The 17,670-nt window shown below is 40.0% G+C and overlaps 1 protein-coding gene and 1 long non-coding RNA gene across 8 annotated transcripts in view; both read right to left on the reverse strand.

Annotated features, from left to right (window-relative positions):
• KCTD20 (potassium channel tetramerization domain containing 20) overlaps nucleotides 1–12,282 on the reverse strand; it is a 29,571-nt gene extending 17,289 nt beyond the window's left edge. For 4 of the 7 annotated variants that reach the window (XM_079934733.1, XM_079934728.1, XM_079934734.1 and 1 more), the window contains exon 1: nucleotides 12,010–12,282. The gene's annotated coding sequence lies outside the window, so the exon portion shown is untranslated. Of the gene's footprint in view, nucleotides 1–11,443; nucleotides 11,640–11,778; nucleotides 11,934–12,009 lie in introns of those variants that run through there. The other 3 variants (XM_079934731.1, XM_079934730.1, XM_079934732.1) reach the window with 2 other exon arrangements.
• A 947-nt stretch (nucleotides 12,283–13,229) lies between these two features.
• Nucleotides 13,230–17,670, reverse strand: part of LOC307193036 — a 63,694-nt gene continuing 59,253 nt past the window's right edge. The window contains exon 3 of the long non-coding RNA XR_013830208.1: nucleotides 13,230–13,518. This is a non-coding gene — a long non-coding RNA (uncharacterized lncRNA). The remainder of the gene's footprint in view (nucleotides 13,519–17,670) is intronic.

The following is a 17,670-nucleotide window of genomic DNA, read 5'->3' on the forward strand; positions in this document are numbered from 1 at the left end:
AAAACATTTACATTCTTCAAAAGTTAAAGTGTTACAAAAAAGGAATGCTCAGAGAAGTGTCTCTCCCTTCCCCTTTCCCTCCAATATTTTCCTATCTATTCCCTACAGATAACTAGTTTTATTAATTTGTTTATCTTTCATGTTTCTATTTATAGAAATAAGCATAATGTGTGTATATACATATAAATTCTTAATTCTTTTTCTTATACAAAAGATGGAATACCGTATCCAGTTCTGTACTTTGCTATTTGTACTTAACAATGTATCTCAAATTCACTCCATAGGAGTGATTAGAAGTCTTCCTCATTCTTTTTAATGGCTGTTTAATACTCCACTCTTAGATGTTAATAGGTAGAACTTTGATAGAGAAAAAAGGAAAGAGCATTTTAGACAGGGTGAATGGTGTATAATAAGCAGGAGAGTAAGTGTGAACAGGCTTTATACTATATGAAGGAGTGCAGGCTGTGGGGAGAGCAACCAGGTTAGAGTGAAGGGTGGGAGAAATCAGAATCACCATACCATACGACTTCAGGGAACCCCATGCACACCATCATTTAAGGAGCTGTACAACGCACGACTTAGATGGCTGTATACAACAGCCCTAGAAGATAAGGTTGAAAACCAAGCTGGAGCTAGCTTACGGAGGCCTTGAGTTATAAAGTAAAATAGAGTTAGGACTTTGTCTTGTAGCCAAAGTTTTTACACAGAGAAGTGTCATGTTCAACATGTTGCTTTAAGATAAATACAACCACAGATGGACTAGAAGAGTAAGAGGGTATTGGAATTGTCTAGGCATGAAAGGATCTCTGTGGGTTGACAGCAAGAAGGGTAGTACCTAAGACACAGTCCTGCCTACTTTCAAAGAGCTTACAATCCTAGTTGTTGAGAATGTGAAACACAAGAGTTACAAAATACAGAAAAGTGATATTTCAGGATCAGAAGAGACCTTAGTGATTATTTTGTCCAGTGGTTCTCAAGTCTAGCTGATAATCAGAATCACCTAGCAGAACTTGTTAAAAACATTCTTTGGCCCTGTTCCCCAGAGATTCTGATTTAGTAGGTCTAGGGTGGATCTGAGAATGTGAATTTTTTTTTTTCATGTGGGATCTTAGTTTCCTGACCAGGGATCGAACCCATGCCCCTGCAGTGGAAGCGCGGAGTCTTAACCACTGGACTGCCAGGGAAGTCCCAAGAATGTGAATTTTTAACAAACTCCTCAGCTGATCCTGTGGACTAGCTATGTTTGGGAACAACTCATCTGGTATACCCTTTCATCTCATGAATGAGAGACTGAACCACAACAATATTCTTTTTAAAGAATATTCTAGGAGATTACAAACTTAGAGTAGGGAGGCCTTTTTAATCAAGACCAAAAAACCCAAAAGCTAAAAAAGAAGAGAAAGACAAATCTAACTACAAAATTTTTTTTAAACTTTTGTATGGCAAGGAATCCTATAAAGGAAAAAAAATACTTGAAAAACTGTATTTGCAACAGACTTTTACAAAGAGTTATTATCACAATATTCAAGGGCTTATGAAAATGCATGAAACTAACCCAACAGAAAAATGCACAAAGGATGGGGAGAAAAGGGAAATACCCAAGAACTTGGTGAAACTACATTAATAGGCTAGGAAATAGAATTTAAGGCAAAAAAACTATACAAGTTGGGCAAGGCATAACATTTGAAGATATCTGTTGCCAGAACCATTTCTCTTCCTCATTTCTACCTTGGAAGAAAGCCGTAACAAGAGAAGAGATAAAGGAGAGAAGAGGGCATTCCAATTCCACAGAAAGGCAGGAACGCCTCTGATTCCACATCCCTTCTCCTTCATTTTCCTCTATGAATTGCTGAGGCCAGGCTAGCAAGCTGGCAGATAAAAGCACAAGGACAGGGCTTCCCTGGTGGTGCAGTGGTTGAGAGTCCACCTGCCGATGCGGGGGACACGGGTTCGTGCCCCGGTCCGGGAGGATCCCGCATGATGCGGAGCGGCTAGGCCCGTGAGCCATGGCCACTGAGCCTGTGCTCCGCAACGGGAGAGGCCACATCAGTGAGAGGCCCGCGTACCGCAAAAAAAAAAAAAAAAAAAAAAAAGGCAGAAGGACAGCAGTGACAAGATTATAACCGCTTGGATATATTTTCCTCTTCTCTACTTGACATCCCTAACTTACCGCCCTTAGTACCTTTTTGTCAATATAACTTATGCCCAAGAACAGCTTTTGTGCCAGAAGAGACTATATTACAGTCATTTGGATTTAAATTAAGACTTAAGACCTTACATTCAATTTATAACTGCCTAAAGGCCTTTAAACAGTTTCCTTTACAACTTTATCAAATTACCTATTAAAAAAAGACTTAAATAACAATAATATTTTTACTCACTACTCAGTTTAAAAGATAAAATAAGACAAATATAGTTTAATCCCCTAAAACCACGATCCTAAGTTTGATATTGCCAAACATTTTAAACTATACTTATCATCTTAATATGTTCTTTTCTTGTTTTAGCACTTTAATTGCCTCCCAAGCAAATCTTTAAGTACTCAAAAAACCTTTAGTAAATCCTAAAAAAGTAAACTTTTGAATCTAGTATATCTCAAGAAGTTCTTAAATATTGCAACACTCTTTCAAAATGCAAAGTTTTCTTATATCCTTAAACTAATAATCAAATCTAAACCCAGTTACTCAAGAACACATTTTACACTGGAACCAAATCAATCAGTTGAGATTCTTCAATATGCCGAATCACCACAAACATTCCATCTTAAGTCCAGATGGACTTAAACTTCACTGATTTAACATATATCATGTGCTACATATTATTCTAAGTACTTTATATAATTTAACTTAATACTAAAAAAAAAAACTTTTATGAAGTAGGTACTATTGTTACCCCTATTTACAGATGAGGAAACTGAGGAAGAAAGAGGTTAAGTTCCCACAGTCACATAGCTAATAAATAGTAGAGCCAGGCTTCAAAATCCAGGCTTCTGGCTCGAGTCAAATGCATGTTACCCTCAAGCTGTGTTACCTCTCCTTATAGGTCTGATTTACTTCATGAATTCTACGTAAGTTTCACAGGTTTGGAGATATGATTTCAAGCCCAAGGTCTGGAGCCAGGACATATGACCTTTCTGTGCCAGTAACAGGCACACCTAGCACCTTTTCTGTTTAAATAGTTGCTTTGAGATGACCTCTAAATCAATTAACTCCAGATAGGGGTTGATTTTACAATCTGAGTTCCCCAAGTTCAAATTAAGACCTTACCTAATTCTGCTGTAACTTTCAACTTTATTACCTAAAAACAGGGTAGATCAAATTCTGTAAATTTCTACACAGGTGCTTCTATCTTTTGATGGATTCAACTAGTTATGGTCATTCTAATGACACCTTTAAGCTAGGAACAATCCAAGGTACATAACAGACCAGGCAAAGCTCATGACTCCTAAGAAAAAGCCAGTCAACATATGAGGTCCCTAATGTCCAGGGCGCTCTTCTGCTTGCTATTATCTAAAACTCTCTATAGGAAGAGATACACAATCTGTTAAAGATTACTTAATGGCAAACTTCCAGGAAATATCCAAGAGATATACTATTAGCAATAATGTCTTTAAACAGTACAAGGGAGTGCAATTAAATTTTTTTAAATGTATTACTCAATACAGTAGGCCATTTTATAAGAAAGAGCTAAGTTTTTGTACAGTAAGAAAAGATCGGAAGGTCTTAGGGGACAGATCCATGGATCGGTACTGTAGCAATAGAACAAACATTGAAAATTCTGGAGACAATCCAAAATCACTGTGTCAGAAGATGGTTCAAGGACCAGTATCAATTAGCATCAAAAGTTTTCACCGACTCTTAGCAAAAATGAGGACAGTGGAGATGATGTAACACATGGGGGCGGGCACACACACACACAATTATTATCCCAGTTCTAAGACACGTGACATTGCCTAAGACATCAATATAATAACAGCGTTTCAGGAAAGCACTATTATATTAAATATATACATGATTTTAAGATACAGCCTGATTTCAAAAATATTAAAATGTGAATTGAAAATTATGGTATATATTAGTGTAATGCTTTCTTGGTACCTAAATTAAATCTTTACTTCTTTTCTGATATTAAATGTCTTTTCTTTTACAACATAATGGTGACAGAAAATGATAGTCAGATTTTTTTTTTAATGTCCTAAAAGGCTGGCAACCTGATGATGGGCTCCCAACTTCCCCCCACAATTTTACCAATCATAAATCTCAAAAAAAATCTGGGTCCCAAATCACCTTCCATCTAGGACTACAAAAACACTTCTATTAGTTCAGTCCATCCTACCTAAAAAATCCCAAAATAAGGAATCTCTTGCTTAGCTCACCCTATTGGTGCCCAGCAATCCTCAAGGGAAAAAAATTTTTTTTTTCCTTGTGCCAAGTTGAAGTCTGCCTTCCTCCCCACACCCACCGTGACTTCCACGCATTGGCAAGTCCTATGCCCTGGAATAATGCAATTATCAGAATGGGATGGGTAAAACAGAAAACAAAAACCAAAATAAACTCCATTTGTTTGAAGGCATTAGACAACTAGTAAGATAGCCAAGACTGCAGAGAAGCTGTGATGGTCAGTTTTATACGGCAACCCTTGAGGCTACAGTCCTAGTTATTCAATCAAACACTAATCTACATGTTACTGTGAAGGTATTTGGTAGATGTGATTAAAGTCTTTAATTATTTTAGTTTAAGTAAAGAAGATTATCCTAGATAATGTGGGTGGGCCTGATCCAACAACTGAAAGGCTTTAAGGGCAGAACTGAGGTTTCTCTGAGGAAGAAGAAATCTGACTGGAATGCAGCTTCAACTCCTGCCCTAGAGTCCCAGCCTGCGTTCCTGATGGCCTAGTCCAGTCTCCACAATGTATACATCAACTCCCTTCAATAAGCAGCTTAATATACATGTGTGTATATTTATATACAAATAGATAGATGACATAGATTACTTCGATGATATATAAATACTACACAGAACCATATTCCATAATTAAAACTGTCCTTCAAAGAAAACTTCAGGACCAAGTGGCCTGACTAGCAAATTCGTCCACGCCTTTAAGGAAGAAATTACATCAATCTTATACAAACGCTTCCAGAGAACAGAAAAAGAGAACCTATATCCCAATTCATTTTCTGAGGCCAGCATAATACTGACCCCAAACCTGACAAGAACATTACCAAAAAGCATTACAGATGACTTTTTCTCATAAGCACAAAATCCTATACAAATTATTAAAAAATCAAACCCAGATACATCAAAAAGGATAATACATATGGCAAAGGTTGACTTAACATTCTAAAATCAATATAATTCATATGCTGAAAGGCTAAAAAAGTTTTAGAATAATAACTAAAACAGCATGAAACAGTACTGATAAACTAGACTTAAAAAGGGCAGGTTGAAATAATAAGTATAGTCACAGAAAAAAAGATTAAAAATATAAACAACTATTCTCCCTTAATTGTAGGCTTATCATATGTGATTTTTAAAAATTGTTTTATTGAGTATGCCAAAGTCTCTAAAATGAATGTGTTATTACTTTTAAAATGAGAAAGGAAAATGTATCTGTAAAAACAGGGAACTCTTCAAGAAAATGTTGGAGTATTTTTTTTTTGGAGTATTTTTTTTTTTTTTTTTTTTTAGCGGTACGCGGGCCTCCCACTGTTGTGGCCTCTCCCAATGCGGAGCACAGGCTCCGGACGCGCAGGCTCAGTGGCCACGGCTCACGGGCCCAGCCGCTCCGCGGCACGTGGGATCTTCCCAGACCGGGGCACGAACCCGTGTCCCCTGCATTGGCAGGCAGACTCTCAACCACTGCGCCACCAGGGAAGCCCCTGGAGTATTTTTAAAGCTTAGAACAGTTTAAAAGAAATTTTTTAAAGTTTCAGAAGAAAATGATATATTACTAAAGAGATTTGGACATTTTTCCATCTAGATTAAAGAAGAAATATTAGGAATATAAGACAAATTAGGAATTCAGGTTAAAAACATGAAATAGTTTCTCAAGCAGATTATTCAATAGGATGACAGAATAATCTTGGTAGCTTAATCCAACACAAGGGCTTAATGTGGAGGCATGGTGTGCTTCTTAGGGTACTCAACAGCAAGCATGGTTCTAAGCAACAGGCAGAAGGTAGGACAGGTGGGTAGGCACAGGATAAAGGATGATGCTGGAATCCCAAGTCAGAGGGTGCTCAACAATTAGGGCAATGGAACATTCAGATTACCTGACATTTAATTCCCTAAACAGATTGTTATGAGCTAAATTAAATTGTGTTTCCCTCAAAATTCATATGTTGAAGTCCATTACCCTAAATCCTCAGAATGTGACTGGAAATAGGGCCTTAAAGAGGTGATTAAGATTAAATGAAGTCATTAGGGTGGGCCCTAATCCAATACAAATGGTGTCCTTTTAAGTAGAGGAGATGAGGACACATACAGGCACAGAGGGAAGACTGACCATGTGAAGACACAGGGAGGAGAAGGCAGCCACCTCCAAGCCAAGGAGAGAGGCCTCAGAAGAAACCAACCCCGCCAACATCTTGAACTTGGGCTTCCAGCCTCCAGGATTGTGGGAAAATAAATTTCTGTTGTTTAAGTCACACAGTTTGTGGTACTTCGTTAGGGCAGTCCTAGCAAACTAATACACAGATACAACTGCAGAAATTAAATTTTACCCTCTCCCACAAAAAAAGAGATTTAGGGCAACACACTGAAGGCATCTTACATGGTTTTAAGGTATGGACTGTGATCTTCATATAGAAGTGTAGATCATTAGCTCTTTTATTCTAAGGAAGGTGAACTTTCTTTAATAATCTTCTTAACCAAATCATGTCACAGATCTTTCTACTACACCCCAGTGCTTTCCAAAATGTTAGTAAGCCCCGCCTCCATGTTATAGTAAGAACAGAGATAGTTTAATTTATATCTATACTTATCATAAAAGCCTTAATATTTCAATGCTGGAAAGGACAATCTGAATCTAAAGAAAATATCTTCTTAAATTAAAATATTTAAAAAAAAAACAGTTAACAGCCAGCATCTCCTGGGAACTCACAATAGTCAGGTGCAAATCAAAGCATTTTACATGAATTAACCCAATCCTAATAACCCTCTGAGGTAGGTACTATTACAACCTCTTTTTCGGAGACATAGAAACTGATGAATATCCAAGCTAGTAAATGAAGGTACTAAGACTTAAACCCAGTTAAAATTGGCTCCAAAGCCCACATTCTTAACCACTGCCCAATGAAGTATAATGAGGGCACTATTGAGCATAAATTGTAATGGCTTTGGAGTTAGTTTAAATTTGAATGCTGGCTCTGCCACTTACATGGTGTATGACTTTGGGCAAACTTAAGCTCTTTGTGTCTTAGATTCCTTGGCTATAAAATGGAGATAATTAAATGAGGCAATAGATGTAAAAACATTTAGCGCAGTGTCTGGAACATAACAATGTCTACTAATTACTAAGTCCTTACTATTTCTAATTCTACTTTCATGAATATACAAGAACAATCCAACAATGTCTACTTTGGGATGGACTTCCCTGGTGGCGCAGTGGTTAAGAATCCGCCTGCCAATGCAGGGGACACAGGTTCGAACCCTGGCCAGGGAAGATCCCAATGCCATGGAGCAATTAAGCCCGTGCGCCACAACTACTGAGCCTGCGCTCTACAGCCCATGAGCCACAACTACTGAGCCCCCTAGCCATACCTACTGAGCCCGCGCACCTAGAGCCTGTGCTCCACAACAAGAGAAGCCACCACAATGAGAAGCCTGCACCCCTCAACAAAGAATAGTCCCCACTCACCGCAACTAGAGAAAGCCCGCGCATAGCAACAAAGACCCAACACAGCCAGAAACATAAATAAAATAAAAATTTTAAATTAAAAAAAAAAGAATCCACCTGCCAATGCAGGTGACACGGGTTCAAGCCCTGGTCTGGGAAGATCCCACATGCTGCGGAGCAACTAAGCCCATGAGCCACAACTACTGAGCCTGCGGTCTAGAGCTGCGTGTCACAACTACTGAAGCCCACACGCCTAGAGCCTGTGCTCCGCAACAAAGAGAAGCCCACGCACAGCAACGAAGAGTAGCCCCTGCTCGCCGCAACTAGAGAACGCCCGGGCGCAACAACAAAGACCCAAATGCCACCAAAAATAAATAAATAAATAAATGTATTTCAAAAAACAAAAAACAATGTCTACTTTGGGGACTCTAAGCAAAAATAGCAAAGGGTTCTCTTCTTTCATCCATATTTCTTTCCTTCCTATGATTCCAGAAATGCATATATTATTCCAATAATCTCATTTCTCATAAGAAGTATATTGAATCAGATTAGCAGTTAGATCAGTCTTATATTCTGTCTCCCACAGAGATACCTAATAACTTGGGTAAGGACAACAGTACAGTTATGCGACAACTTCAAAAGATTCTGGACATTGCTCAAACATCTAACATTTAATAAAAATTCACCAATGTACTTACTTTAACCTTTACCAAATTTTTAAAAAAATACCGAGTTCATAACATTTCTTGGGATTACAAGGTAACTAATTGCTCTTATTTGTTCTAGTACTACTTATTCCAAGCTTCAGAGTTCCTTATTTTAGTGTTCCCAATCTTCCTGATTTATGTGGTTAGAAAATACTCTCCTTCAATCTCCATTTTTCCAAATACTGCTTCTGTACTCATGTGAAAGTCTCTCAGTTTTCTTTATCTACTTATAACTGAACTTCTCTAAGCCTTTTCCTTTTTTTTTTTTTTTTGCGGTACGCAGCCCTCTCACTGTTATGGCCTCTCCCGTTGCGGAGCACAGGCTCCAGACGCGCAGGCTCAGCGGCTATGGCTCACGGGCCCAGCCGCTCCGCGGCATGTGGGATCTTCCCAGACCGGGCCACGAACCCGTGTCCCCTGCATTGGCAGGCGGACTCTCAACCACTGTGCCACCAGGGAAGCCCGCCTTTTCCATTTTTGAAGCATTTTTCTTGAGATGATTTAGTGGAAAGAACACTGGGCTAGGAGCCAGGAGTCCTCACTCTGCCGTCTCATCTCTCAGATTCCTCATCTTAAAAGGCAAGAGGATTGCAATAGATAAATTTGTAATAGGTTCCCTTATAGCTCTAAGCCTCATGTTTCCATGACTCTGGGTCTTCCAACTAGAAATCATTCAGTATGCCAACAATTTCCCTAAACTTTACTCCAGTTAGCCAAGGAGGAGTAGGCATGTTCAGATTCAGGGGCAGAGTAAGACACAATAATCGGAAAGCCCAGGGCTATAGAAGGAAAGACATGGTATTTTGTGAATCAACAGAAAAAGATTAGTAAGAAAAATGAGATGCCAAGAAGAAACCAAAGACAGAAAAAAAGTCAGAAACACACAGTCTAACTCTAATCTCATCCCTACACATCTATTTGAAGAAGAACTAAGAAACAAAAAGCTTTGGGAGCAGAGGTTATCCAGCCCTCCTATCTACCTCAAGGGCGCAAGGCAACTCTATGACATCTTTGCAATGTTGTTGCTAAAATGGCCTACTACAGTGCTTTGCACAAAACAGGCGTTACTGGGGTATCTGATGACTGAATTAATGTTCAGATGACCTGAAAGCCCTCATAAATGCTACTGGTACTGCTACATACCAGGAAATCTGAGAGCTCAAGGCAATGGGAAATACGAGGCACTGGCTGTCCTGGTTCTAAGGGGAAGGAGACTAAATTAGTTGGGAGGGGGGAAGATTTAGCCTAATGGCATAACTTATGAGCTGATGCTACTGGAAGCAGCTCCCAGAAGGTAAAAGGACAGATTACCAGGCACAGACTATCTCTAAGGCAATATTATAATATGTATGAAAGTATTTCCTACCCTGGTGTCAGAGTCCAAGAAAGCACTATCTTTTCTAAAGTTTCCTTCCAAAGAGTCAGATCTTCTTGGCTTATGATTGGTTAGGGGGCAGGGGAGAGTAAATCAATAAAGGGATAAGGAAGTTGGGCAGTTCTAAAAATTCTCAGAGCAACCCTATTTTGGTGTTTCTCAAAGTGTGGTCCCTGGATCACCAATAACAGACCAAGGGAGGGGGTGCTTGCTTAAAATGCAGACTCGGAAACCCATCACTGATCTCCAGAATCAAATTTCTGGGAGAGGTACAAATCAAAACCACATGAGATATCACCTCACACCTGTCAGAACAACTATCATCAAAAAGAACACAAATAAAACATGTTGGCAAGGATGTGGAGAAAAAGGAACCCTTGTACACTGTTGGTGCGAATGTAAATTGGTGCAGCCACTGTGGAAAACAGTATGGAGGTTTCTCAAAAAACTAAAACAGAACTACCATATGACCCAGCAATTCCACTACTGGCTATATATCTGAAAAAAACAAAATCACTAATTGGAAAAGATATATGTACCCTAATGTTCACAGCAGCATTATTTACAATTACCAAGATATGGAAGCAACCTAAGTGTCCATCAATAGATGAATGGATAAAGAAGATGTAGAATACACACACACACACACACACACACACACACACACAATGGACTACTACTCAATCATAAAAAAAGAATGAAATTTTGCCATTTGCAGCAACATGGATGGACCTGGAGGGCATTATGCTAAGTGAAAAGTCAGAGAAAGACGAATACTGTATGATATCACTTACATGTGTAATCTAAAAAAAATACAGCACACCAGTGAATATAACAAAAAAGAAGCAGACTCACAGATACAGAGAAAAAACAAGTGGTTACCAGGTGGGGGTGGAATAATATAGGGCTGGGGGAGTGGGAGGTACAAACTATTGGGTGTAAGGCTCAAGGATGTACTGTACAACACGGGGAGTAGAGCCAATATTTGGTAATAACTGTAAATGGAAAGTAACCTTTAAAAATTGTATAAACAATTTTAAAAATTATACAAAAAAATTCTGGGAGGGGTATTGGTACTTTTAAGGAGCAAACTTATGTTTGAGAACTACTGTCCCAGAATTTGGGTCGGGGGGTGGGGAAGAGGAGTTAAGGGTGGAGTTCTTCACCGGATTCTTCAAATTCAACTGCTATAACTACAACACTGTTTGGAGGACCATTAAAAAAAGAACCTTAATTTCTCAGGTAACAGCTGCAGCTAGTTGTTTAACAGCTAACAGGGGCACAATCAAAGGGCCTGGAAAATTCATTTTCATAAACTGGTTCAACAGTTCCTCAGTCTGTTTATCCTGTTAGTTTGTTCACTGCTTTCTCCTTTAAAAATAAATCGGATCAATCCAGGAATTTTCAGAAAGAATCACAAACTCCAAAATAGAAGGTTATTTTTTTTGATAGTGCAGAACTAGGCTTTTAAACCCGAAAACACTAAACGCTATAAAAAGTAAGGTTTTATTTAAAAGAAAATTACCAGTTGAGGCTCCCCCAGCTCTTCTACACTCAGAGGCACTGATGAAAGCTAGTAATTTGTGGGTGGCAGAGAAGGAAGACTGAAGCAGGGGTGCAAAGAGCGAGAAGTCCGACCAACTACCTAATTTTTAATGATTCAATTAACTGCCAGAAAAAACACGTCTGCAAATGTTTTATCAATAAACACTCCGGGGCTCTCATCATTCCTCTTCTGTTGGGATTCAAAACACCAAAGGCCTGCAGGAAAGTCAAGTTATACTTTAGTTGTCCCCACGACTGTGTTGACGATTTCCACACAAGGCGACCCCCCTTCTTCCCCGGATTACCAAGCTTTACCCTCAGCACGGAAACTGGCGCCTGGAACCCATTTGCCAACGTTGTGCCTCGAGATGACTGTAGCCCCGCGGGCTTTCAAACTGGGGGTCCGACCCGGCGGGCTGCCGCCCGAGCGGCGTCCTGAGGAGTCGGCCCCCTACCCACGACACAAAGGCACCTTCCGGGGCCAGGCCCGCTGCCGCACTCGGCCCGCCGGGTCTTCGAGGCGAACGGTCTCGTGCCGCCACTTACCTGAAGCTCCCCGCCGCGCTCTCGCGCTCGGGGGCCGAATCCGCCCGGGAGGCGCGCGCACACGGCGCCGCAAGCAGCCGCCCCTCGGACCGCCCGGGCCGCAGCGGCGCGCGCCCCCCAGCCCCCGCCCCGGCCCGCGCGGCCACACGGCTGAGTCACCCGGCGCTTCACGTTAAGAGTCCCCCTTCGGCGCGCGGGGCACGCCGGGAAGGCCGGGCTCCGGCCAACCCCCTGGGCAGCGCGCCGCAGGGTGTCCCTTTTCCTTCCCGACACGCCCCCGCGGCCCACGCAGGACGCTCTCACCGCTGCACAGCCACGGTAGATCGATTTCTGAGCTGCGGATACCCTCTTTCAATTATTAAAAGTCTGAAACGGAAAAGTTAGTAGTTATCTGAATTGTGAAACAAGCTCGCGCAGCCCCGGGACAGCCAATGCTTTTAGAAAATTGTGGAGCCCAGATCTTTACATACGTTTGGGGGGAGGAGGTAGTGAGAATAATGGACTTCCTTAAACACCTTTTGCTTGGAAATCCCTCTCCCGGATATGCATTCTGACCTAGAGGAGGGAGGAAAACTCCACGTTTTTCTCAAACCTTGAGTTTAAGGAAACTACATAGTATAGCAAATAAAGCTGAATTACACATTTTTAATCAACCTAAAGCAAATTATTGGAAAATTGGTTGTGTTACTAGTAAAATATTTCAACACTCAAAAAAGTATCTATGTACAGTCCATGACCTATAAAGCGTAAAAGAAATAGCATCAGTCCTTTCTGTCATGATTTCTACTGGTTTTTGTACTTTTAAAAGTTATACTAGTTAAATAAAAAGTTATACTGGTTATGCAAACTATTTTGTTTTAAAATTGTTGAAAACCAATTAAGTTAATAATAGCACGATTTCTTAAATTTTGAGTCAACTTCTTTTTCATTACTTAAGAGTCTAAAAACTAATTTGGGGCTAATGATTATGATTAGGTTTGAAATGGAAGGAATATAAGAAAATACCTCATTCCAGTAGGTTGCAAATGGTTGCCAGATACTTGTATAGTAAAATTGCCTTATTAAGGGCAACAACTTTAAAAAACTGAAGCTATAAATTTGTTCATTGTAATTTTATCTTAGAGGTGTAGAGGGTCAGTCCCCATTTCTATTCTTTCACTTCACTTACAATGACTAAAACATCCAGTACTGTGTTTGAATCAGGATGGGCTAGGTGCTGCACTAGTCACCTGTAGGTCACTAATAGGTCAGGTGACTCTACAGGGCAGCTCACCTTCACGTGGTGACACAGCATTCCCAGCTGCTTCCATTTCTGGCTCTGCCAACCCAACACGAGGTTTCACATCAGGGATGCCAGAAGAGCTAGACTGGAGAATCCTGCAAGGGCTTTTCTTTGCCTCTTCTGGATGTGGACCTTTCACTTCTGCTGATGTTTCATTGGCCTGAACTAGTCACCCGGCCAAACCTGACTTGACTCTAAGAAGGCTAGGAGGTATAACTTCCTGTGTGCTGAGGGAAAATGAACAAGAAAAAAGATTTGATGAACACAGCGTCGTCTCTGTCACAGTGTTCAATAGTAAAACTAAATATAAACCAATTTGAATGTGTTATAGGATCCAAATTTTACAACCAAAGTAATATAATTATTCAAACTAATGCCTTTATTTCCATTTCTATAAAGTACAACGTTACGTCCTCTGACTCCAAAGGAAGAAAAAACTTTTCTGATGTTCATGCAAGACAGTTCTTGAAACAAATGCTTCCTTTCTGGAAGGGTTTCTCTCTGCAGATTTGTAATATATAAAAATCTGGCCCCAACGTTGGAGAATTAGGCTAACTACTGTGTCTTTTAATCAGTCGTTAAGACTAAATGGTTCTATTCTTGTCGCTAATCTCATATAATGAATAGCATATTAGTCCTGGTACTTTTTTTGGGTAGACATCAAGCAGATGGAGTATGAAAAATGTAGAGTCACAGAAAGCAGAGGTGTATGCTGATTTTTACCATTTTATTTCTAATTTAATGCATCTCCAAAATCTGAATCTCTCAGATGTATCTAGAACTGAAACCTTTCTTTATTATTATTTTTAAAAATATTTATTTATTTTCTCTGTGCCGGGTCTTAGCTGTGGCATGTGGGATGATGATCATACGTGTTCTAGCATGCAAACTCTTAGTTGCAGCAGGCATGTAGGATCTAATTCCCTAACCAGGGATCAAACTTGGGCCCCCTGCATTGGGAGTGTGGAGTCTTACCCACCAGACCACCAGGGAAGTCCCTGGAGCTGAAACCTCTCTAATGTCAAATTGGGAGGCCTGAAATTTTCAATTGTCATAATAGCCAATTCAGTTTATTTGATTAACTGTGTTATTTAAGTTCCTTAAATATAACATCTACTACCAGTAAATATTACAAAGCACTTTTCCCAATATTTCACGTGACTTAAATTTCTCAACAGCCCTGTGTGAAAGGAAAATCAAAATGAAGTTGGGGGCTTGCCCTGGTGGCGCAGTGGTTGAGAGTCTGCCTGCCAATGCAGGGGACACGGGTTCGTGCCCTGGTCCGGGAGGATCCCGCTGGGCCCGTGAGCCATGGCCGTTGAGCCTGCGCGTCCGGAGCCTGTGCTCCGCAACAGGAAAGGCCAAAACAGTGAGGGGTCCGCGTACCGCCAAAAAAAAAAAAACAAAAAACAAAAAAAACCCTCATGATTCCTTAAGGACAAATATTGTATGACTCGAGTCAGAGTCAATCACAATTCTCACAAGGCAACTTTTAACAACCTCGTGGCTTTTTGTCTTTGTAAGCCCGATTCTTTTTCTTCCCAGGAACACTCCTTTGGGGTTACCCAAATCTGTGTCTCCCCAGCTGCAATTCTTAAGACCCCAAATAAACTTTTCTTATCTGCAGCCTCCTGCATTATTTTTTGGTTGACACCTGGGAGATAGATTTTACTACTCAGATTCACAAATGAGGAAAACAAGACATAAACAAGTAAAGTAACTAAGGTCATTAAACTACTAAGTGGTGCTGGTGGGCTGAGAACTCAGACCATCTGACCCCAAAGTTCTTGCCCGCCAGCTCCACCTAATTGCTTCCAGGTGAACTGAGCACTTCCAGGTGTCACCTTAAATGTTATCAACTGTTAACACAAACCAACTAATTTAAGGTTGATTTAGAATGAAAATATTTTAAAAGTAATAGCTATTATCAATTATCATATAAAAAATGAATTATCCTTTCTGCGTACTACTTCATATGTAGTAAATATAAAAACAACCCCAAAATCCCAAGATTTTTGAACTCTCTCAAAATAATTACATTTGCAAAAACAATTTTTTAAATGCTTTAGGTTGTATAATCTCTAGATCACTGCAGACATATCAAATGAGACTTTTTGAAAGAATAATCACTTTTGTTTGGAAGTCCAAAATTGTGCTCAAATATAGATGAAATATAAATACAGATGTAAATTATTTAATTTTTGACTTTTTAGAGAGGGGCCAGAACTCCGTATATTGACCCAAAGTAGATTCACAAGAATCTTTTTCACTTCACTTTCATCAGTTCACCTTCATCAACAATCTCTTCATGAAAGTCACAAAGCTTTATGACCAGCAGGAAACAGACTGGACCTTGAGTACATAATCAACCAGAGAAGCAAGAATTTTAAGTTTCTAGTGGCTGGAATTTTCTACTAAATCCTTATTAATGTACATCTGCTTTACATAAAACTTCACTATGCCTTTTAGTCTCATTTATGGGGATTGTTTCATCTGCAAATTCAACAAACATATAGCCACAGTCCAAAGGTGTAGGACCCCAAGAGAGTTACATAGATGATGATTGCAGGATCTCTCCTCTAAGGGAACTTAAAAATGTTAAGTTTGGTTATTTGGGTAACCAAATAGGAGATAAGGGGAAGTGAATCTACATCAAAATATTCCACTATTAAGTAAAAAAGAGAATATCGCACTTTTGCAAACCCCTGTGAATTAATAGATATAGGCATTATGCATCAACAGCTCCTAAGATCATAAAAAGAGAGAACTAGACATTATGTGCCTCCTGAGGGAAGACCACACTACCACCTAAAATGCTGCTACAGGGATCGAACCTAAATCGGGTCTAGGCTTGAGATCCAGCTGCCAATTCGTAGGAAACAGAGAACAGAGGGACATGTTGAACTGCACCGTGATCACGCAATCTGCAAAGTCCTGACTGCGGGAGACTCTACAGGTCAAAAGGCCTCTTTTCTTCAGGAGAAAAATTGTAAAGTTAAAAAAAAAGACAAAAGATATCTCAAGTTTTTAAAAAGTGTATATATGTGTGTAGGGAGGAAACTATTCTGTCTATGGGAGAACATTTGGGTGGTAAAACCATGTAAGAGAAAGGAAGTGAAATGTTTACTGTAAAGGTTAGGATAATGGTTACTTATTCGCTGCCGTTGTTGGTGGTGAAACAGTTGTGACTGGGAAGTGACTACAGAAGGGGCTTCCAAGGGTAGGTAGGGAAGTTGTTTCTGACCTGGTGGTAGTTACAAGGGTGTTTGCCTTAGAATAAGTGATTAAGGCAAACATTTTCTTTGTGTTGTCTCCTGTGTCTGTGGGTTTTTTTGTGCTAAAAAATTTTTTTAAAGAAAAAGTTTGGAGCTAGAGGCCAGTCCTACCCAAGAGCTGAAATATATTTTCTTCACACTGAGCTATTTGCAAATGTATCCATTTGGTTTCCTGGGAAAATATCAATATTAAGGTTAAATTACTTTAAAAAGAAAAATAAATGCTTTAAAAAACTTTTGAAAGATATTCCACATTGTAATATAATGGGGGAATTTTATTTAGATATTGTCCTTTTTTTAGAAGGTAATGGACATGTCGGTAGTAGAGTATATTTTGAGTGTTAGAGAAAAGGGGTAAAATGGAGTGATGAAAGGTAAGGATACTAAAACAATTTCTTGAAGCTTAATTGTTAAATTCCAATAACTGTCAGGAGAGTAATCTATTAACATTTCCCATTGAGATTTTGTTGGGGGCATGAACTCCCTCCTTTCCCACCCACACGCCAAGACAATTCATCTCAGAATTCTATGAATTTTTTTTTAAATTTTATTATTTATTTATTTATTTTTGGCTGCATTGGGTCTTCGTTGCTGCATGGGCTTTCTCTAGTTGCAGAGAGTGGGGACTACTCTTGGTTGCAGTGCACGGGCTTCTCATTGCAGTGGCTTCTCTTGTTGCGGAGCACGGGCTCTAGGCGCGTGGGCTTCAGTTGTTGCGGAGCACGGGCTCTAGGCGCGTGGGCTTCAGTAGTTGCGGCACACGGGCTCTAGAGCACAGGCTCAGTAGTTGTGGCTCATGGGCTTAGTTGCTCCACGGCATGTGGGATCTTCCCGGACTAGGGCTCGAACCCATGTCCCCTGCATTGGCAGGCAGATTCTTAACCACTGTGCCACCAGGGAAGTCCCTCTATGACTTTTTAAAAGTACATAGAATAGAATGCTCAACTTGAGATTCAAGAATCAAATAAACCTCTGTAAATAGAAGTCCTGTGGGGTTCAGAATGGGGAGTCAGAAAATGTACATGTTAGCCCGGGCTTCCGCAGAGGCCGTGTGTAAACTGATGATAGGTTCATCTCTCATTACTCTTGTTATCAGTTTACAAA

The sequence above is a fragment of the Stenella coeruleoalba genome, assembly GCF_951394435.1.
Source record: "Stenella coeruleoalba genome assembly, chromosome: 10".
Classification (NCBI taxonomy): domain Eukaryota; kingdom Metazoa; phylum Chordata; class Mammalia; order Artiodactyla; family Delphinidae; genus Stenella; species Stenella coeruleoalba.